Source organism: Vespa mandarinia, chromosome 20 (assembly GCF_050613455.1).
Source record: "Vespa mandarinia isolate Hongniang chromosome 20, ASM5061345v1, whole genome shotgun sequence".
Lineage (NCBI taxonomy): Eukaryota > Metazoa > Arthropoda > Insecta > Hymenoptera > Vespidae > Vespa > Vespa mandarinia.
This window is the reverse complement of record NC_140829.1, coordinates 684561-708048: the sequence shown is the minus strand read 5'-3', so window position 1 is coordinate 708048 and position 23488 is coordinate 684561. Positions and strand designations below refer to the sequence as shown.

The following is a 23488-nucleotide window of genomic DNA, read 5'->3' as shown; positions in this document are numbered from 1 at the left end:
GTCGAATGCCCAGAAGTTTAATGAACCACGATGCTGTTTGTTTATCCGAACACTCGAATTAAGAAGCCTTGTAGTAGTCCACTCGAACTTTCCCACCACAGTAAAAAGGGAAGTAGAGAAAGAGAGAGATAGATAGAGAGGGAGAGAGAGAGAGAGAGAGAGAGACAAGAGGTAGGAAGATCGATACGCTGTTTCTACGGCGTACACACCGTCGACGTATCGCGAAACGTAAATCACGAATCATACGGTCGAATGAACGGCCATCGGCAATATGCTACTTATTTGCTAAATCGCTTCTCATTGACTGCCTGCCCAGGCAAATAACCACTGTAAGTAACGAGAAAACACTCGATTGTGCATCAAAGCCGAAGACACGCGTGCAGAGACCAACTACACCCCGTGCTTACATTTTTCTTTCTTTCTTCCTTTCTTCCGTTTCATCTCTCTCTCTCTCTCTCTCTCTCTCTCATCATATCTATCTCTCTATGGTCTTTGAAAAGCTTTCGTTCAGTCCACGCGGACTATTTTGTCCCAAGAGAACCATAGGTTCAAACTCTTCCTCTACCTCCTTCTCGTTCTCCTTTTCTTTTTATCTTACTTCTCTTTTTATCGATCCTCTTGCGCAGCAATCTGTTACATATAAATAAACTTTACGAATCATTCATACGCGAAAGAGCAAGAAATGTCCGATCAATTTTTCATATCGAACGTCAATGAATTCGAATACTCGGCGGTTACCTCGAACTTTCTTTTTTTATTTTTTTTTTTTTTTTTTCAAAGAATTCATAACTTTCAATTTAATTATTAAATTGAAATATACGTGTAAATATATGCGAGATAATTTCGTCGAAAAAAGACGTCATAGGGTACAATTTGAAATTTCTTTATTGGACTATTTCGATGTCATTAATAACTTTGTCAGGAAGGTACGTCGATACGAGTCTATTAAAAATGACCCTCTTCCCTCTTTCTTCGAGAAAGTAGCGCAAGTCATAGAGGTTAATGTATTCCCACGAGGCGCGAAAGTTAACGCGATAGAAACGAAATGTAAGTTTCGTTTGCAAAGCAACTACGCATCTCTCATAAACTTCTCTTTTACGTTACCTTCTGTTGTCGCGCTCGCCACCATCTTTTAACTTTTTCATTAAAGGAAAGAATCTGCATGACGAGGGTCCAAATGTTCCTACCACGGACATATGATCTACGGCTAATTCGAACTTCGACAATGATAGAAACTCCAGCAGACTGGCATTAGTCCCAACTGTTACGTCACATTGTGCTTAGGATGAGTATGCAGAAAAAGTAAAACGAAAACGTGCTTTGTCATTAATACGAATTTGTCGTATAGCCCATTCGTCCTCGAATAGAATCGATATCGTTTTCAACGATGCTCACCTTGCATTCCTCGCCGGTTACGGAGTCAACGAATAAATCCAAGAATCATCGAACATTACCCATTGACATATTCCTACCGATCATTATCGTTCGTCGTTTAGGACAGCGTCATTAAAAATTTAGCTTTCTGTCTCGATGAATCGTTAATCCTACGTCCGATTAACGTCTAGTCTTTTCGTCTTTTTTTTTTTATCTTTTTTTTTTTGTTTATATCTTAGAAGACAATAGAGTACAATGACGCACAATGAATGTTCTCAATCGTGGCTATCGCATCTACTAGACGCATCGATCATTGTTTTTTGTCTTTTTTTTTCTACTTGTTTGTCTAACTCGTCTTGATATAAGAACAGAACTTTGTTGATTTTATCGGCGATCAAATCTACTATATTATATTATATTAATTTCTCATAAGAGCACTTGATAGAAAATTTCTAAAAGAATTATTTCGTATTGTAGAAAATATATTATTTATATTTCATGATTAAAATACACTTTATATTAACTTCTTTATATCTGTTAAAAAATATTAAATTGCTTGTTCAAACTTTAAAAAAGTTAAAATTCCTATGTGAATGGTTTTTTAATTCATCGTACAAATCACTGGTGATTACTAACCAAAGTCAAACCGGATAACTCGAATAATTCAATCTTAAAATCTGCAATTGTATGAGATCACTCCTCCTACGATTTTTCACGGAAATTAAATGTGTGTTTCAAAAGTTGATTACCTCACCGGTAGCAATTTCGCGGTTCTGACTGGCAACGTAATATTGACACGTAATATCATCGCCACTAATACGCGTCATTCGGACACTAGCAAAAGAAAGGAGAGAGAGAGAGAGAGAGAGAGCATGACGAAGAGAACGTAGCGGGACCAGGGTACTGTACACGTGCACAACGCAAAACGAAGGGTGCGAACAAGCCTGCGTGCTCCAATTTCAGTGGCGTCGACACCGAGCGACGTGTACCACAGAATATTGCGGCGTGTCACTGTCGTGATAATCATGATTGACGTTCTCCCTCTCTCTCTCTCTCTCTCTCTCTGTCGTTCCTTCTCTAGAAAATCAAAGAGAGAGAGAGAGAGAGAGAGAGAGAGAAAACGTTCACTCGCAGTATTTCAAAGATTAATCGATTAAATCTCTTCAACACAGAATTTCATTCGAGTGAACGAACTTGTCAAACGATGTTTTCAATTTCAAGCGAACGAGAGAAAAAGAGCAAAATTTAATTCATTTAAAAACTTTCCAGATATTCTTTGAGTTATTAAATAGTTTTACAATACCGTCATACTATAAATCATATACTTCGAAAGGATTTCAATTGTTTACACATAAAATGTAAAAGGCGGAGAAAAAAGTTTTCAAAATTTTACCTCGATTCTTAGCAATTCTATTATTATTTTTTTTTATATCAAAAAAAAAAAAAAAAAAAAAAAAAAAAGAAGAAAAGGAAAAAGAAAAAAGAATATAAATAAACAAAATTTGCAGATAATAAAAATAGGAGAGACGAAATAAAGAAAAAATCTATTTATTCCCCGTAAAAGAATATAAAATGGTAACGTAAAGTCGATTGTAAAATTTTGCTTTCGACGCCTGTGCTCGATTCGATCGTCGCAATGAATTTGGTATGCGCTCTATCTTTCTCCCTCGCATCGACCCATCTTTCTCTTTCTGTGACCAAATCAGCAACGACAGTTTAGGGTCGAGGACAAGCATATTGCGTTTACTCATTGAGAAAGAGAGAGACCCTCCCGCGTATAGGAATAACGTGTATTCGTTTTGCCTGCTTCTTCACGGACTTTAATGTTCTTCTACGGATTCCATTTCCGAGAGCTCCATGCGATAAATGCGGTATTAGGAGATGCCAAACTCTCACGAGACGTGCACAGGTGCATCCTTCGATGGAAGCGAAGAGAATTGGTTGCGTTACAAATTGGACCTTCCCTCTCTCTCTCTCTCTCTCTCTCTCTCTCTCTCTCTCTCTCTCTCTCTCTCTCTCTCTCTCTCTCTCTCTAAGCTTTGATTAAGAATAAAGTTTTAAAGGAGGAAGAGTAAGAGACGGAATACTGGTGCTACCCTTTTACCCTCGTCGATCGATATCGTCGTGCTCGTTTTAACTTTCTCGTGTTTGCTCTCCCTAATTGGAGCTCCGTTTAAATCTTATCTCTTTTGATAATTTCAACTCTCGACATTGTATTTTTATTCCTGCTCAAATATTCACCCCTGTCGTATAATCATTTTTTTTTCTCACCTAAATACAACTTATTATTGCGAGGCATACTTCTCGCTTGAATTTTCCTCCAAAGGCGAGATTCTCATTCTATGGATCATCAATAACTAGGACCATGTTTTGTAGCAATCGAAAGGTACTAACTCCACCCAGTTTTTCGCTTCACTGCTCTCGTCTAACAAGGCAGGTTCAAGTATCTATTGTTGGCTTATGAATACATGAAACATGTTCTGTTTTTTTATTTCTTTTTCCTTCTCTCTTTCTCTCTCTCTCTCTCTCTCTCTCTCTCTCTGTCGTTATAGAATCAGCTACATGAAATTATGATGTATCACGTGTCACAGAAAATGTAAGTACGTTTCCTTAGTCAGCTGCTCGCAATTGGAACCTTTCCTGTTTTTTATTTAGCTCGTTGGACAACGTGAAACGATTATATATAGTTCGATCGGATCACAAAACGACAAATATAAAGTCTATCGTAAAAAGATCGATTAACGAAATAACTCACGCATTAACGTAACAGACGCTTCCATTTTCTTTTCCTTTTTCCGTCTCGTTTTATTTTCCACCGTTGTGACTCTTATTCACGTATATCAGAAATTAAATGAATGTGTCAAAAACAGCTTAGCAATATTCTTGGCAAGTTAATAGTCTCGCGGTCAATCGTTACCGAAGTTATACGTTTATTAGAATTTGTTACTTCAAGACTCATCGATATACAAAACTGACGTTCTACCTAAACTACCGAGAAAAATATATAAGAGAAAAGCATCTCATCGTTACAAGTTTTTCTCTTTTTCAATAATGTCGATAAATCTATCATGTATATAACTATCTATCTACGTATATACGCACGCACACAAAAACACACACTCCGTCACACTCCATACTCAATCGACATTTATTACTTCACTTTTTTGGCTACGTTTCTACCGTTTTTGTGTCGCAAGATGACACATGTGCTAGATTGATCGATATCTTCTTTATACCATTCATTTATTTCACTCGCTTTATAGACTCGTCATCTCTTTGTTCTCTAAAAAATGTTACAATAGAATGTACTAATATTTTTTTTAATACGACAAATTAAAGCGATTTTGAGTGTATTAAAAAAAAAAAAAAAAAAAAAAAAAGAAGGAAAAAAAAGAACAAAAAGAAAAAAAAGGAAAAAAAGAAAAACAAAAAAGAAAAAAGGAAAACGAGAAACAAATTAGTAACATACATATGCAGATACATGCTAGATATAACAGATTCGCTTTGTGAAAAAGGAACTGTCGTTTCACTGTTTCATTAAGGGCTGCAAGGAAGATTAATGCGGTCATCTTTCTCTCTTTCTCTCCCTCCTTCTCTCTCTCTCTCTCTCTCTTCGTTGCGCGCGTGTACACCCTGTTATCCTGGTATAATAATCACGTGGAATTATTACTTCGTGACTTACAATGAATATGTAACGATCTGCTATCGTAGTCCGTGAAACAGCAATTTTGTCATGCAATGAATCTCTCCATACTGATACCTTTGTCTGTTACTCTAGAATTCTGGTGTACAAATATATATCGAATTACTGATGAAGCTTCTGTAGTAAAGGAACTTGAAATTATATAATAAGTTTCTTATATTGTAAGATAAATTGAATATTGTTTGATTAGATTGTAATATAAAAAATAAAAAGAGTCTTTTTGATGTTATATGCAAATCTATTCATCGAGATAAATTAAGTTTTTATTTGTCCGTTATTTACGAAAAATTCTACTGTATTCTTTTCTCGAACAAATTCACATATTCGAAGAGTCTAACTCGTGTTAGAGTAGGAGGACAGTGAGCAGTTGTCACGAGATAATAAATGCCTCGCATTCTCGTTCTTCGACGTTACAAATCTCCCTTCGTCGTACATTACGGATTCTTTGCATCCCGTTGTACTCGAAGGTATTCGAATTTATCCTCCTGTTCCCTTTCGTCCTCATTTAATAAGCAACGTCCCCAAGGGATAAAGTGTCTGCATGCATATGAGAAAGAAAGACAGAGAGAAAAAAAACATTCGAGAATGCGGTTTCGCGGAGGGTGAACAAAAGGTAGATCGTTCGTAGTATCTTTAGAAATGATCGCCTCTATCTCGATCTTTTCACACGACACATTTCAAAAGTATAAGGGGAACAAGTAAAAAACAAAATATCAGTTAACCATTTGCGCAGGCTATCTATTAAAGGGCGCCCATAAAAATCACGTCGAAATAAATTTACAACGAATCGCGACACTCGAAATTTCATAAAATCATTTTCATAAAATGTTTAGGCCGATTGCGTGCGAGTAATGTATGCAAATAAATTTGAATAAATATAGATACGGTTAATGTATTAGAAAAAAAAAGAGCTATGAAAAATGTATAAAACGTTTTAATAATAATATCTATAATCCTTTAAGCAGTGATAAATTTCAAAACAATTTAGAATGTGCAAAGCAGCAAGACATTTTTCACATTCCCATATAATTTCAGATCGCAATTCTTTTTCCATGGCAGATACTTTGCACCTCCTTCATATATATATATATATATATATATATATATATATATATATATATATATATGACTATCAGACGACGAGATATGCACATCGTTTACATATTTGCGACGGTAAACTATCTACGTGTATAACACGCCATTCCATAGCGCGAGTGGTTAAAGCGACGATATCAAAACAGAAAGATGAAAATGATGATCAAAAGACGAAAAATAAATCCATATACATGTAAATATACATATATATACATATATATATATAGAATTTTTTAATAATCTCTATGTTTTTTATCTCTAAGTTTTTATCAAGAGAAATTGAAAAAACAGGGAAGAAAAAAGTATAAAGAGATAAAAAGTTAAAAAGTTAAACCGTTAATCGAAGCCGTTAATTCTTTAAGAATCTCCTTATATACTCTTCGTTCTTTGAGTAAGTTGAGATCGTTTAACGGATGGCTCTCCATTAGCGTGGATAAACGTAAGGTGCTTCGTCGTTGGAAGCAAGAGCACGCGCGTAGTCGATGGACGTAAAGCACGAGGACTCGATGTCGAGGTTTAAGTATACCATTCCTCCTATCCCACCCTTCACCTTCCTTCCTTTTTTCTCCGTCATATCTCGCTATTATACTATAGGAGTAGGAAAATGGTCTCTAGAGTATTCACTCGAGCGAGTTGCCATGGATGCTCTACTACGAGAGGAAGAGGGTGCTACTCGCCGTTCATGCTCGATGAAAGAAAGCCTTCTCGTCGAAAGAAGCTCAAGAACACCCGCAGGGTTTAAGAAACTCTGACAAATAAGGATTTACGACTGAAGAAACGAGCAATAGCTGTGCGAGTGGATCGTCGTAATAAGAAAAACTTTGGAAATCTTCCAATTCTTATAATGTATTAAAAAGAGTGCGAATATATATTATTCTAAATGATTATGAATGTCGATATCGGCACCGATGACTATCTTTTTCCTTTTTATCAATTATATACTTATTTTAACGGGAACAGTCCGAATATTGAAATATATACGCTTAAGAAAATAATAAGGGAATAGAAAAAAATATGTTATTGGCGTTGGATGTTATAAGCAACATAAAATTAACAATTCAAGTACCTTGGAATACATTACCTGGCATTCTAATGAAATAACACGATAAAGGCTAATGCGATAAAAGAGAATACGAATGAGGAGAAAAAATTCAAATGTCGTAGATAAAAGTGATAGGATTTTTTGTACGTGGTATAATTAAATCGTCATGAAGAAATAACGAAATAACGAAATGTTATTATGCATAAATATGTTCAGGATTATTTTAACTATCGTTATTGATGCGAATCATCATTATACGTTATTCAGAGGGCTATGGAGAATAATGTAAAAATCATTTCGAAAAGTGAAATTTTCTCACGAAATGAATGAAACTACTTACAAAAAGAACAAATAACCTAAATGCAGCTTCCATTCAATCAACATCTACAGGATTTTACATGGCGGTGAAGTCGACTTTTTAAAGTGCATCTAGGAGGACTCCCCGGGATAGTTTTCTTAGTTTAGGAACAGGTATTACTTCGGTGGATTCCTCAATGTGGTGAATCGTTCGATTTCATTCATCGTTTTCAGAAGTGAATGAAACTCGGCCTCGCCACATTCTTTTCCTTCCTTCTTCTTCTTATTCTCGGTCAAGAACGTCGTTTCATTGAGACTTGCTTTTTCCTCTTTGCAGTATCCTCTCTACTAATCTCTCTCTCTCTCTCTCTCTCTCTCTCTCTCTCTCTCTTGCTCTTCCCTAGAGAAATATTGTATCATTGCAAGAAGGTACTCAATGAAAGTCTTCCGTCTTCAATGAGGGCACCCTCCTGTGCGAGAAATTCAAATTCTACGTTTTCTTAAAAGCGTAAAGTATCCCCGATCGTATTCCATAGGTATGATACTCGATTCTTCTAAAGACCTTCTAAGTTACAGGTACTCCAGACTAACAATGAAATGGCTCGAGAAGTCGCCCACGAGTCTGTGAATGAAATCTTTACGTAGTACGAGAGAGGGACTTTTAACATCTGGTCAAACTCGACTTACTACGAGGATAATAATGGCCGCACGGGGATCATTTCGCTGCTCGAAAGATCCTTTTCGAAAGAGAGCGATACTCTCTCGTCCTTTTGTAACGTTTAACAACGACTAAGCAAGACGAAGGTGACTCGAAGAAGTGTACGTATTTCATATCGATGTCTCGCAAACGATACGACGTATTTCGAAATGGGACAATACAAATATACAAACGCGTTTACCTTCCTTTCCACGAAAGGGCTTTACGTGATCTCTCTCCCTATTTCTTTTCTCCCTTTTTATGTGAAAACCTTACATTATCGTTTTCGTATTGACTCGCTATTGTCACAGATGAATCTAAAGGTCGTATGAATTACCTCACGTTTGTTTTTAATACTTTCATTAATATAATCGTATCTATAATCGTGTATTTTATTATCACTATTTCGTACATATTTATGAGACAAAAAGAAATGTTATTGCAAAATACCGAGTAAATAATTCTTTCTTTAGATGTTGCTTTTATAAATATTACGTAAAATAGATGATAGAATATCACGTCATATATAAATGAGTTAGTTGTTATATTGTAAATATGTACCTTTTGGAGTTAGATAAAGTATTGATATCAATGTAAACACATATATATTTTGAAGAAGCTGTTGGTGGAGAAATAAAATGGATCACTTGTGTTGTAAAGCCGCATAGTGTCGCATAGTGTCGTATATAGTAGTATTACGTTGCAATCGGATTGAATGTAGAGTTGAATATAAATTGTATCTTATATAAATTAAATAAAAAGGAGAAAGAGAGAGAGAGAGAGAGAGAGAGAGAGAGAGAGACCTTAAATTGTCTCTAAATGTAGAATTTACGAGAAGCTAGTTTGAAACTTACAGACAGTTTGACATCGACAGTACCTATTATATTAACGACCATGACTCCTATGATTTTGGTGCTCGTCTCTATCCGACGTTAATAACATTTCATATACGAAGTGACGCTTGGCTTTACCGCATTTCACTGGTCCTTTCACTCATTTGACGAGATACAGACGCTTAAAGGTTATAGGTTGTCTACTATCGTGTCCTTTTGAGAACTACACACGAGAATCAAAGAGAAAACAAGAGAGAGAGAGAGAGAGAGAGAAAAAGAGAACAAAGAAATTTCTGATAATAGAGAAAAAGAGAAAAACGAACGTATATTATTACTCACGGATAACATGTCAACAAATATTTTTTCCTTTCTCCTTTCTATTTCTTCATTTTTTCTTCTTTAACGTCTTATAAACAAGCTGTAGTATTATCGATTTTTACATTAGACAAATCGCGTATAAAATTTCAAACAGGCAAAGCTTAGACAAAACAGTCAAGGAGGTCAACGATCACGAAAATGATGCGTGGGTAGATGTTATGAATATCTGACGCAGGAGAGATCAATAAATTCGTTAGCTCTCCTTTAATAACAGCCAACTATGTTTTACGAAAGATTCCCTTCAATCGGTTTATTTTCGTGTTAGTTTTGTTACTTATTGCTCGAACCTTATATTTTATTATTTTATCCGATTCTATTTATTACATATATATTGTTCCATTTATAAATTTGATAAAAACTTTAATCCATACGCTAAACAGTTTTAATGATATTAAATTATTTTTATATTCAGGTTAATCTAATAAAGAAAAATTTTTAATGTTTGAATTTTCATTCATTTGAATATTTTATTATCCATCAGATTACACGATTTATCTTCAAAATATAGATATAAATCACTTAGATGTATTTTAATCAGATTACCTCAATCGATCTCTGAGAGATTTCGTCGGTATTTATCAATAACGTAAATATTCCAAGATTAAAAAGGATCGTAGTAAAGTTTTTACCACGTTGTGAACGTTTTAGTGGGATACTGGTTAATCGATAAATTCAGGAGAAAAAAAATTCACCTTTGATGTCTAACTAGAATGGATGGACAGTTAACGATATAATTGACATATTCCATTGTCAATGGAGACCATATATAAATTATAAAGTATAAACTATCATCAATTTTGAATCAACAAATCATAAGAAATTTTATCAAATAATATTATTACCGATGAAGCTCTATGTATCCTTTTTCTTTTTTTTTTTTTTTTTTTTTTTTACATGAAATATTATGATGTATTGCACGTATCCAATATACACGACAAGTATACATTCCCATAAATCAACGAATTCGAGTTTATATCTATCATCGATCAATTTAAATTTAATATCGATTCGTGATTCATATAGTTAAGTTTCCAATCAAAAAATATCGTTTTTCGTATTGGATACGAATTTATTATTTGGATTGTATAAAGGTACCCAGCAAAAGATACGAACTTGACCAATTCAACGTTCGATAAAAGATAGTTGGGAAGATTGCCATCGGTTGACTCGAGGCAGTACACAGAGGGCTATGTCATACCTGTGTAGAACAGATTTATACGTACACACAGGTAGCTAAGTTACGTATCTTACGACAACATTATAAACCAGTCTTCTCCATCGATTTTATCCGCCTATTGTCGATTTAGAACCGAAATAATAATTCGATAAGAATACCATTCTATTGCAAAAATGAATTACCTTAATCGCGCGATATATCTTTTTCTTATATCTTATATAACAAAAGATTTAATTATATCACATTAAATATCTACGATATTTGTGTCATTGAATTATCTTAAATTAAACGATTTCGCGATTTAGTTAGAATTTTATACGATATTTTTAATTTGAATTTGGATTAATACGAACGAACGTGATCGAAAAAAATAAAAAGAAAGAATGAATATGGTTGGTTAGGGGTGCGTTCGTAAAGCGAACTAGAACGACAATATCCACTTGAAAGAAACGCAACGACCAAAGAAGAGTGGTATGCGGTTCTTGAAGTGCCATGAAATTTCTTCGCGTTAACCGTACGACGATTTTTCCAAGATACTGCGTATCGAATCTATATAGGGGATTCCCTTTGCCGAAGCGACAAATTGTTGCGGACGTTTCGCCTGCAACATTGAAAATCACCGTTCGACGACACTCGACGTTGCAGCTGTCGTTGCATGAAAATGTCGACGACGACAACGACGACTAGTATGAGAACGATGACTTCTCAACGAAAAATTCTGTATTTCATGATATTCGTACAAAACTTTCTCGAGAATTCTTATCCAACTTGTCCCGATTCTTCTTCCTGAATAATAAAGAAGAAAATAAAAATAAAAAAAAAAGAGAAAAGAAAGATAGAAAGAAAAAGAAAAAGGAAAAGAAAAACAACTACACTAGAATTGCTACATTCGTACTACCTTGGAATTGGAAAACCTATGAGTGATGCAGTCGAGTGCATCTATGTTCGCCATCTTTCGTGTTTCCACGAAATAAATAGATTTCTCGTGAAGAATTTTAGAGAAAGAAGTAAAACTTTTTGTGCTCTATTTTTCAGAAATTTAGCGGGCGACGTTTGAATTCCCGCAGACGTACGAGTGACGAAACTCGAAGGTACGAAATGCTCGAGTCACTTGAGGTCTTGTATTTTTAACGCTTGAAAGATCAACAGAAAGCTTTCGCTTACTCCGAACTTGACTTTTAGCTTTAGTATTCTTTCTCTCTCTCTTTCCTTTGGTTTTTCTTCGAACATACAGCTTTTATGGCAACGTTTCAAAGAAGTTTATCCAAAAACAAATTACAATCGTTAGAAATTTGATTGAAGATGAAAAAAAAAATTTCTCTTACTATAATTTAAAAAGATCATTCAAAAAGAATCTTTTTCTCTTCGACGATTGTTAATGAAGCGCCGTTCTTGAAATCAACGTTTATTTGTTTACGCTTCATTCAGAGATGTCCTCATTTCCTGCAATTTGTCAGTCGTTGAGGGAACGCGGTCGTGTCGACAAGGGCCATCCGTTAAGGACGAAGGGGAGGGTGCATTGCAAGTGTGGCAAAACACGGTGTGGAAGTTCATCGTGTTAAGGAAGGGGAGGGATTCGTCTCTCTCTCTCTCTCTCTCTCTTTTTCTTTTTTGTGCGAGGAAGAAATCTAAAGAAGTGGAAAAATTCAAATGGTTAATGGTTATGCTGGGTAGGGTCTAGGTGACACCTGGTGGATACCTGGCCACTGTGAGGCGTGACATAATTTACCCCATCGCTGATCACTGCAAGTGGTAATCTCTTGGAGCTCAAGCGCTTCTTCTTTTTGATCTTTTCACTGTAAAAGGAATCAAGAAATAGGAAAATTGAAAAACAGAGAGAGAGAGAGAGAGAGAGAGAGAGAGAGAGAGAGAGAGAGAGTGTTATAAAATATGTTAAACTTATCTGCATAACGGCATCCATAACTCGTTCGTAATGCATTCGTATAACTTCATCGGGCTTGATGTGCAAAAGAGAAAGGTCAGAATGCATAACCAGAATATAGATATAGATAGACTACAACGCTTTACTGATTAGATGCTCGAAAGAGAAACATGGTTGTCGATGAATCGTAGACGTATATTACGCCTGTACCTCGATATAATTTATTAATTAGACTTTATCGATTCACTTTATCGAACGGAAAAAGAGAGAAAGAGAGAGAGAGAGAGAGAGAGAAAAAGAGAGAGAATCGCTCGTAGAAAGAACAGGGTCGCGCGTGTACATGCGTGCGAAGCAAAGAGCATGGATCGTCGAGTTCTCGATGGTATCTTTATATAGCGTTATTGCATTAAGCACTTCTGTACACGAACAAGGGGGTAAGAATTGGGAATAACGGGGCTAACAATGGCAGGAAGTAGAGAAGAAGAGGTGGATAGAGGGGAGTTTACCGACGGAACGGCTCGTTCGACCATCCCCATTTTCTCTTTCGTCTATTACCGCGGTAACAATGCTTGCATTCGATCAAACACACTTACGACCTGCACCAAACACGCGCGGGAAAGTATTTTCTTCCGCTCGGGCGATATACCTATGATATTTACTAACCTACACGCCATAAACGTCCCGTCAAAAGTTTTTCTTTTTTTTTTTCTCCTTCTTCTTCTTCTTCTTCTTCTTCTTCTTCTTCTTCTACTTCTTCTTTTACTTCTTAACATCGTTTGCTCAGGATCCTCGGAGGAAAAATTTCTTTGATTCCCTTTTTCTTTAGTTCACGTCTGTGTATCGATCGAAAAATGATTATAACTGCGATACAGCTTACGGCGTTATTTTAACGATGGTTAAACGATCGTTCGCAAAAGCCTATGCGAATACCTGCATTCGAATGCGATAACGTGCATTCGATTGCACTTCTTTCAAATAATTTTGAATTTATAGCGTTCGTTTATCTGCGCTCCTCCGGAGAAATAAATATCCGTTTTCTTAAGCTTGACGCGTATCCAGGGAAGTGTATTTTTTCGTAAGGAGAAAAAGTAGAATTCATGTTCGATGTATTATAATCCTCCCTAGGAATGGCTTAACTGTGTTTTACGAGAAACTTTCAAAGGACGTTTCTCTTCATTTTTTCCCCAACACGCAGCAAGGACTTTTGTTCTTTCTGCCTATAGGTGTGTCTATAAAGAATTTTATTGGAAAAAATTCTCTTAAAGATAAAACGAAACAAGAATTCTCTTGTCGACGTCGTTTGAGAATGATCTTTTATTTCTACGTAAAGTAAATTCTTTTTATAATCTTTCTTTACTCAGATTCTCGTTTTCCGAGTAAATGTTATTTCTTCAAGAATACTGATGTAAATACAAAAGAATGAACAAAAGTTCGTTGTCCCTTTTCTTTCTTATCCAACGCCCATTGCTTTTAATCATCTGCCACGCTCATTCGCGCTCAGAAGAAAGAAAAGAAGAAAAAAGGAGGATTCTGAAAATGGCATATTAAAAATATCTGACTTTGCTAGAAAAAAAGGACATTTTTATTTCATCGAATGAAATGTTTATTCGGCAAGAAAAGGAAATGCGCCTGAGAGGTCCCAACACAATCACAGACATTTAAAAAAATCAGGAAGAATGTTCTCTCTTGACGAAGAGAAAACTGGCTCGTTGAAATTGCATAGTCGAAGATTACGTCGAATAGAGAAATTTCATTGAAAGCATTTGTAATGAGTGAATAAAATTTATTAACTGTTAAATAAAATTGCCATTATCAATGCATTGTAAAAGGTATTCGTTCGTTTAAACGTTTTAAACGAATGAAAAAGAGGATTGTTTCGTAGTTCGCAGTTTGCAGCCAATAAGAAAAGTGGGTATAACTTTTATACAAGTCTATTTCCCTTGAGGCATTAGAAAGTGATCGACAAAGATCGAAACGGAGAAGATCTCTAGCTATCGGTTTTAATCTATTTCTGCGAGTTCTCCTCAGAGATCGAACTTCTCAGTTGACGAATCCATTCGTAAACAAGCTTAAGAACATGAATGCCATTCTCAAAGAATACGAACTATTGTATTCGAATATTTCACTATGCATTATCCTTGACAAAACGAGAGTCTAGAAAAGATCCATTTCCTTTATAAGAAAAGTTTATAGGATCAATGAGAAAATCGTTCGATTGCCAATGTAAATGGATATTAAGGTTAGATGTCTGACAAAAGTAGGACGGCATTGTTTTGTAAAGACATCTTTCTTCGAGAACGTACTCGTATTAAAGCGATAAAGGAATAATATCGTAAATTTCCACGTTCTACCGTCGGAAAGTATGGAACTCTAGTCTCTAATTGAAACTTTAAAGAAACGAATCCGTAGTTCGGACAAAGTGATAACGTTTCGAGTAGATAAATTGTTGAAAAGTCGGCAAAACGAAACCGTCCATCAGGATTCTACCTTTAGCACAAAGTTTACGTACAAGTAAAAGAAAATTCATTAAAAAAGAAAGAAGAGCATCGAAAAAGACGATTAAATCTTGCTAATTATAAGATAAGCATTTGCTGCCGTTTAATTAGAGAACTTTAGAAATAAATCAGATCACGGTGACTTTGCTTTAGGATTCTTTTACTTTTTTTTTCTTTTCTTCATATTAATATTATAAAATATGTCTTTAATGATAGCTTGTAGTAGGACTAGTTAAACATTGATATACAACGAAATAATAATTCAAGAAGATATTACGATGCTTCTCAAATAGAAACTCTCGTTGTAATTAACGAGTTAGCGGAAATTCATTAGCTACGAAGAAGATCCTCGATAAAATCGAATATCTCTGGGAACGTTTTGTTTGCGACAATGAAAAATGATATTGTCGTGTATTATTCAACGATTATTTTAATATCTGGCAAAAGCTCATGACTCGTTTAAGTTAACGTGGTTTACTTTCGTACCTCTACACATACGTATTCCTGACTCTATTATTCGCTCATATTCAAGTTTGTTGATATATCACCAGGTCTTGCTTTAATAAGGCACCTTTAAAGCAGCTCGTGGCATGACAAGAGGTAAGAAACAAAAAGAGGACAAAAACAACTCTCTAACGATTGAGTCGATATAACGTCAAAAGTATTCGGTTTACATAACGTCATTTCGTGTTCAAGAGCTATCTTACGTCTACGTTTTCTTTAAAATAAAAAGAAAAAGAAAATTATTATTCTTATAGTTACTTTTTTTTTTTTTTTTTTTTTTTTTTTTTATATCTTTTAGTCATCTGGAAACATAAAAATGAGAAAGACAGCGAAAAATTAATTCATAAACATAATTGAACAATTGATTTTTATTTTCAACTGATTATTACGAAATGTGATCTCGTTTTAGGTACTATTCCCTATCGATCTAGTTGACGAAAAAAAGAGAATAAGTAAGAAAGAGAAAAAAGTAGTTTTATACGATTTGAAACGTTCACTCGCTTGATCGGGTCACAATGTTAATAGTTCAAAGGAGTGATGGAAGAAAAAAAAAAAGAAAATAAAAAAGAACGAAAGAGAGCAAGAGAGAAAAAGAAAGTAGAAACGGTGACTGTGACACGACCGTCTTGTCGTCTACTGCAACACGAACAATATCGACAGAAAAAGGGTCGGAGGTTCACTTAATTAAGTGCACTACTCTCATCGAGAAACCCAGCCGGAATTGAAAAGAGTCAGGCAACAAACGATATTTATCCAAGTATACGATTCGACTATTCCTTTAAGATTGCTTCTTTTTTTCGAAGTATTAAACGTACGGGTTAATCGATTTACGAATTAGTCATTCATATCATAACTCGGACGACATCATTTCATTTCTTAACATATAAAGACCCAACTAATTCTTACATTAGGTTCATTCGAATAATAAACTATTAGAATTATTTTGCCAAAAGAATTCTTTCGAACGATCGTTCATACTAGACATTCGCCACGCCCTTTCGATTTGACCGAAGTCCTAACCACGAAAATAGGTCGATTGTACCTAACTTCTATGTCGGCATCACGAGAAACTGTTAGAAGCTTAGTAGATTACATAGATATGATTTCGAAAGTGCAAGTCTAAATTTATTCTAATATTTTTATTTAAATAAATATAAATGCACGGAAAAATAAAACGGAAAGGAAAGTATGATTAATATTAATAAAAAAAAAAAAAAAAAAAAAAAAGAAAAAAAAGAAAACAAGAAAAAAAAATCCGAAGATACAAGAGATTAAAGTAGTTATTAAATTTTTCTTTTATTTAGATATATGTTTCGAGACATTTACAAGTTTAAACAAGCAATGTCTGATGTATCTTCGTGTTATAATTAAAATCCTTATCTTATTCTATATATTTATAGAAGATCCATAAACGTTCTCGTAAAATATAGACATTACGATATATACAGGAGACATAAAATAAACTTTTTCACTTTACATAAATTCACAATTAACGTGAATATCTTATGACGTTTGCGTTTATGTGATTAGATAGTTAAATACGATTACATAATTACATATCTAAGATCACGTTTTTATTAATTACAAGTTAGAGTTTTCGTTTAAAAGAATAATACTTCCGACAATTTGTTTCGCCTATCTGCTAAGATCGTTATTTCATTGATAACAAAATATCAATGACGTTATTTCTAATTCGTCAGAAACTAGACAAAGAAACTAGTTGGACGTAAATACTATCCCTATACAAGAGACTGGTCTTGTCTCTTGCCACCTTCGTCACGAGGAATAATTAATATTTCAATTCTACATTTCTTACGTGATATCGAGCCTTCCGAGCTGATTTAGTAGCACGATTGGTCTCACTGTAACATAAAATTAGCATAAGCATAAGTGGTTACGATTTTTTATAGCCGGTTAGTAGTAACCCTCGTGAGTATACCTATTGTCCCTCCATTAAAGTCGAAGGTGCGCACATTAATTCACCGTCGAAGGGACTCCCTATAACGTTATGCAAATTTTTCATTAACGATGCCGCTTCATTCGAAGAGACAAGGTCGACACAGAACTTATTTCTGTCGTAGTATATTATTTCTGAATAGATTATTATTTAAATAATAATTCATCAGCGTCACGAGCGCTCGCTATACAAAGTACAAATTGATATTTATTTAACAAAGTACACGACAAGAACTGAACGGCTCTTAAACACCAATCGTATCATCTAGATTCGTAATCAAACGAACGAACTAATCGAATTTTTATCGATTGTCGATTAATTAAAATACGATAAATTACGAGATTGATGAATGGACGATATAAATATGAAATAACACTCGACGAGATCGATTCGATCGGTAAGCATCATCTGGTCGATCTTAATTGCGTCACCTTAAGCGGCTCGACGTTAATTGAAATTCGTTCAGAGACAGCATTCTCTTGTTCTTTCTCTCTCTCTCTCTCTCTCACTCTCTCCCTCTCTCTCTCTCTCTCTCTCTCTCTCTCTCTGTCTGTTCTATGAACTATTATCATTACAAAACATTCTTTCTGATGTTAACGTAAGATCGCCGACACGACCTTCACACAATTTTCATGGTTCTCGATTAAGATAAATCTTAATGGGGAAAAGAGAAGAGAAGGAATGAAGGAGGATGAGGAAAGAAAAAGTGAGTGAAGAGAACGATGGAAAAGAGTAGAAGGCGTTAAGCGATGTCTTCTTTCGTACGCTACCCATTGTCCACAGACATTCGAGTTAATCCCATAGTACGATCATGCTAAGATAAACTCGGGGTTAAATAAGGATTAGCGCGATGACGCGACAGAATCGAGAGAACCCATATACCAGACACGTTCTTTCGAAAAATCATTGCCGACTCGAATACATCTCTGTTCCGCATGCCACTTTTCGCTGACGAAAAGCCAATCGCGATCCAATCAGAGTCTTTTCTCTCGTAGACTCTCGTCTTTACTCTGTAAGGCATCTTAGGCTGTCCTTAGGGTCGAGCTGATCGGTAGATCGATATCGGATGGCGTTAAAGCGACGTTAAAAGACACGAGCTCTTTTTCTACTAGGTAGTTTCTAACCCGAGAAAGCTTGCTAGACTTTTCTTTTCGTTCTTTGTTAATTCCTGTATTATCTCTCTCTTTCTCTCTCACTCTCTCTCGATTTGAGTAATTTCCTTTTTATATTTTGTTCACTGATACCTTTCACAATATTTTTTCATAAAATTAAGGTATAATAATGTTGTTCATACATCTGAGTATATAGTACTAAAATAGTAGAAAATAGTAAAAATCTTTTTCATTTCAAGCTGAATGACAGAAAGAGAGAGAGAGAGAGAGAGAGAGAGAGAGAGAGAGAGAGAGAGAATGTTTAAAAACCAGTTTCTACATCTTTCCAACACATTCGAGTGGTATAATCTCAAATATTTTTTCACTCTGCGAGCTCAACACAAGGGAGGATTATTTTCCCCATCCCTTTTCTTTTTTCAAATGAAAGATCGCAAAGGGCCAGGATGACTCTGCATGAACGTTAAGTACGACAAAATGAAGGTACAATAGAGACTTTTTATAGTCCCGATGTTATGAGATTTATCGCTCATATTTCTCTCTCTCTCTCTCTCTCTCTTTTTCTCTTTCTTTCTGTCTTCCTATCGTCGAAAATGGAACAACAAGAGGGCGGGGATAAAAGCCCGAGATAGAAAATAATGTAGCAATTTTACGGGACTAATTATGACGAATGTCTCGGACAAATGTTCGCAAATGCATGTCTATTTGCGTAGCATTAAAATGCTCATTTTTCGATTTGCTACGCGATTAAAGTCCGTGCCTTATGTTTGCCATCTCTGCACAAATAAATAAACGTTACGTTTTAGCCTATAAGAGAAGTACATACATATGTATGCTGAAGTGTAGTAGCGGTTAATCTAGTTGTTGGTTTTACTTCATACGTAAGGGTTTCGAGTCGGTATGACAGCTTTAATTTTATCATTTAATTTAAACACGAATTCACTGGAACATTGTGTTATCCAAAATTCATTTATACGACCACGCCGAGTTATTATCAACTGGGAAATTCATTACCAGTTAAGTAAGTATATGCGTTCTATGTAGCAATTCAAACAGAGTGAAAGTTCCGCAAATTAAATATGAAATAATGAAACGAGACACGAGATAGAAGATAGTATTAATCGAACGGTCGATTTCTAGAAGCCAAATCAATAACATTAAATATCGATTTGCCGTCACGTTTACGATGATTCCCAATAAAATGATATGTAAACGAGACTTTGACGCGTTCAAATAGAAACGGAAGAGATCGATTAGCATAATCTATTTTATTTTGATACATCCTTGATTCGGAAATTATTCATTCATTCGTAAATAAAGCGACGGGCGTTCCTACTTGGAATCTGGAACGATTTATTCGGTCAGTAGTTTCAAGTTTAATTATCGTATTATGCTACGGACAGTCCCTGAGCACTATTGTGTTCGGACAAATTACAGTGAGTTGTTAAACGTAACAGCGAAACTATTCCAAACGTACTCGTATTATATCGTGTTTATCCATAATGATTACATTCATTGTTTTATCCTTATTTCACTATTGTTTCTAACATACACATTGAAAAAAATGAAATTCCCTATTAATGATTTATACTTTTTTTTTTTTTTAGAAAAATATACTCTGTATTGCTTGACAAATGAAACAAAATTCGTATAACAGGAGATTGGAAAATAAGAAAAAAAATTTTTTATCAGTCAAATATCTTTATAAAATAAAAAGACATCAACAATAATGGCTCAGTGGTCTAGCGGTATGATTCTCGCTTTGGGTGCGAGAGGTCCCGGGTTCAAGTCCCGGCTGAGCCCCGATATTTTTTTTTTTTTCTTTTTTTCCATTCATTTTATTCAACCAAACGAATTCTAAACAATATTTACATATCCCTTTCTCTTTACGCGCCTCATGAATATATTTTAATGCATTTAAAAATTGTTAAGATCGAATTTCAATGGCAGATGGGAATCCAGGGAAACTCAATCGACGTTGATCATCACACGCTCGGTTAACTTCTACCGTTGGTTCTAATTCGTCCTATAGGTAATTTCCTGAAAGGCTTCTGGTAGAATCGGCTGGACACGCTTGAGACACAGGTGCATTTAACGTGTGTATTTTACGGTTTAACGCTAAGGTCAAACACCGTACACGCGCGTAGGAGAGCTCTCACCTGCTGCGCGTAATGATCGAGTAATGACTAGGTGAAACCCTATCTTTATTGCTTTTCTGTAAAATAGAGAAAGGTTTGATGTTTCTTTATACAACCGACAACTTTTAATTTCCACAGTAATCTTGTTGTTTTTTTCACAGTTTAATATTTTAATACGACCCTCTTAATGCGTTTCTCACGAACTCATAAAATATACATACACGTATATGAATAGATAAAGAAAACTAAATACCATTTCTCTTTTGTCGGCAGTTTTGAATTAATTTTCTTCGACTAATGTATTAGTACCATATTACAATGAGATACGAAAAGGTACGACGGCGTTCTTAGAATTCCAAGCTCGGTCGATTCTGTTTGCACCGTTTTCGATGAGAATTTTCGATAATTAAAGAAACGAAGATATTACTTTCGAAGAAGAATTTCCATCAGGAAAGAATCCTTTTTTACTTGCTTTAAAAGAAAAATGCATTCCTTAAATAGTGCTTTCAGAGGCTCTTTTTCATTAGCAACTAGATCATTTAATTAATACGTTTTTCCCAAAGGAACGACGCGCAAACGTTTCGATCATTATCGTTCGCTTTCTCTCGCACGTGTTCACTACTGAGAAACGATATTCAGAAGCTTAATACGATCTATTACGTTGCTTTGAAATACCCTGAAATTTGCCGTGAGGTGAGAATTTTCGATAATTCTTTTGAAGCCAAAGGGACCTTTCCATTCGGCTTTTTTGTGGGCGGTACATCGATATTACCTACGCGTCATCGAGCAGGGAATTCGACTCATGACAGTGCTCGCCAAGAATGCGCATTTGGTGTTCGACGAAAGGAAAGGGGGGAGAGAGAGAGAGAGAGAGAGAGAGAGACGACCGGCATCTTCAAAACTAGCGATTTTTCTGAACGACGACTTTACGAGAATGTTTCACAATGGACGACGAGTGAACGACGACAGTTCGTCGCCATTGCTTCAAAATGAGTGCAAGCAAGAGAAAGAGAGAGAGAGAGAGAGAGAGAGAGAGAAGAAAACGGTTTAGAGCTCGTCGAGTGGCCGCGTTACCGCAAGGTCCTTCTGTCCTGTTCTTCCTTTCCTCCCGAGTATTCCCTTCAGTCTTCCCTTTCCCTTTCGCCTGCCAATAGCACTCTCTCGAGTGCCGCTGTCGCGGTAGCTTTTTTCAGTTGTGATCGAGCGCCTCTTCAGTGTGCATAAAATAAAATGAATTAGCGATCCGGAACTCTGGATGCTCGATCGGCTTCTCTCCATGGTTTTTGACAGCTCGTACCACACCCTCCCTCTTTCCCTCTCATTTTGTCCATCCTCCAGTCTTACAACTCTCTCTCTCTCTCTCTCTCTCTCTCTCTCTCTCTCTCTCTCTCTCTCTCTTCCTCTTTCTTTTGTTGATTCAATTTAGTGGCTAGGAAACCGTTGCTACGCTTTACAATACGAGTTTCCTCGAACATCGCGCGAGTGGTTCAATCTCATTAAAGCCACTCTAGAAGAGCAACAACAACAAAACGGTGACAGCTCTGTAAACCACAATCGTTTCTTTTGTCAAACCTAGTGTTTCCGTCCTAACATTTAGTCGAGTGGAAACCGTTTCAGCTTCTTCTTACAAATAGTGTTGTCGAAAGTATTGTCGAAAAGCAAAGTTCGCTTTTTTATTTTCAATCATTTACATTTATAATACGACAAAAGGTATAAACGACACGAGACGAATGGATTATCTTAAGGATTTAATTAATCAACGTAAATCTTAATGAATACGAATCGACTTTAATTATCTTCTCTTTATTCATCGAAACACTGTTATTTTCTTTTTCTCCAGAGATTACATAAAAAGAGCGCATACGAGAGAGAGAGAAAGAGAGAGAGAGAGAAAAATAAAAACAGGTAATCCTTGTGAGTGCACAAAAATAATGACTGAGAAAACTGAAATAATAGAGTGCATGGATGTGATAAAAAGTAAAACTAAAAAATAAAAAGAAGAAAAAAATAGAAAAAGGACAATGAAATAGAGTTTATAAATTATCCTTTCGTTGTAGAAACACGATGGATTTTCCTTTAAAACGATCGAGCGAAAATGATAGCTCTTTGACGTCACTAGAAAGATTATTTTAAAGGCGGATGCCTGAAATTAGTAACAAATTCTAAAAGGTTGATGTACGACAAAGAAAGAGGGAGAGGCAGAGAGAGAGAGAGAGAGAGAGAGAGAGAGAGAGAGAGAGATAAGAGTAATAAGAAAACGGTCTTAGGCGAAGGTAATTTTTCTCGCACGATATCCATGTATCTCTAACTTATCTTGAACGAGACGAAAGACGACACGAAGAGATTTTGATCCCAAACGCGACAGGCACGCAAAGTGGCGGAAAATTGAATTGCACACGATTCATGGCAAAAAAAAAAGAAGAGAAAGAAAAAGGAATAGAGAAGATAAAAGTTCATTTAATTATAATTTATAATTGCAATTATATAATAGAACATAAAAGAGTATTAGCTCGAGGTCCAGTAAAAAAAAAAAAAAAAAAAAAAAAGAGAAAAACATTAATGAACGCAATCGAAATTAGCGCGATCATTTTTAAAGTTGATCGATAATTGATTCATGAAAAAGGCAAGATTGATTCTCAACGTCACTTTAAAATATCCCGTTAAAATTGGTGTGCTAAGTATTATATAAAGATTCTCGAGGAAAAAGCTTATCGACCGTTCAATGCAAACGTTCAATGAAATCCTCTATTGTTCTTTGCTCAATGAACCATAACATAATTGGCATCGATAATTCGACATCAAGCGCA

General features: G+C 35.4%; 1 non-coding gene across 1 annotated transcript; it reads left to right on the top strand.

Annotated features, from left to right (window-relative positions):
• The first annotated feature begins 20274 nt into the window (after positions 1-20274).
• On the top strand, positions 20275-20346 carry TRNAP-UGG (transfer RNA proline (anticodon UGG)). The gene has a single exon. It is a non-coding gene; the product is annotated as a tRNA-Pro (tRNA).
• The last annotated feature ends 3142 nt before the right edge of the window (positions 20347-23488 follow it).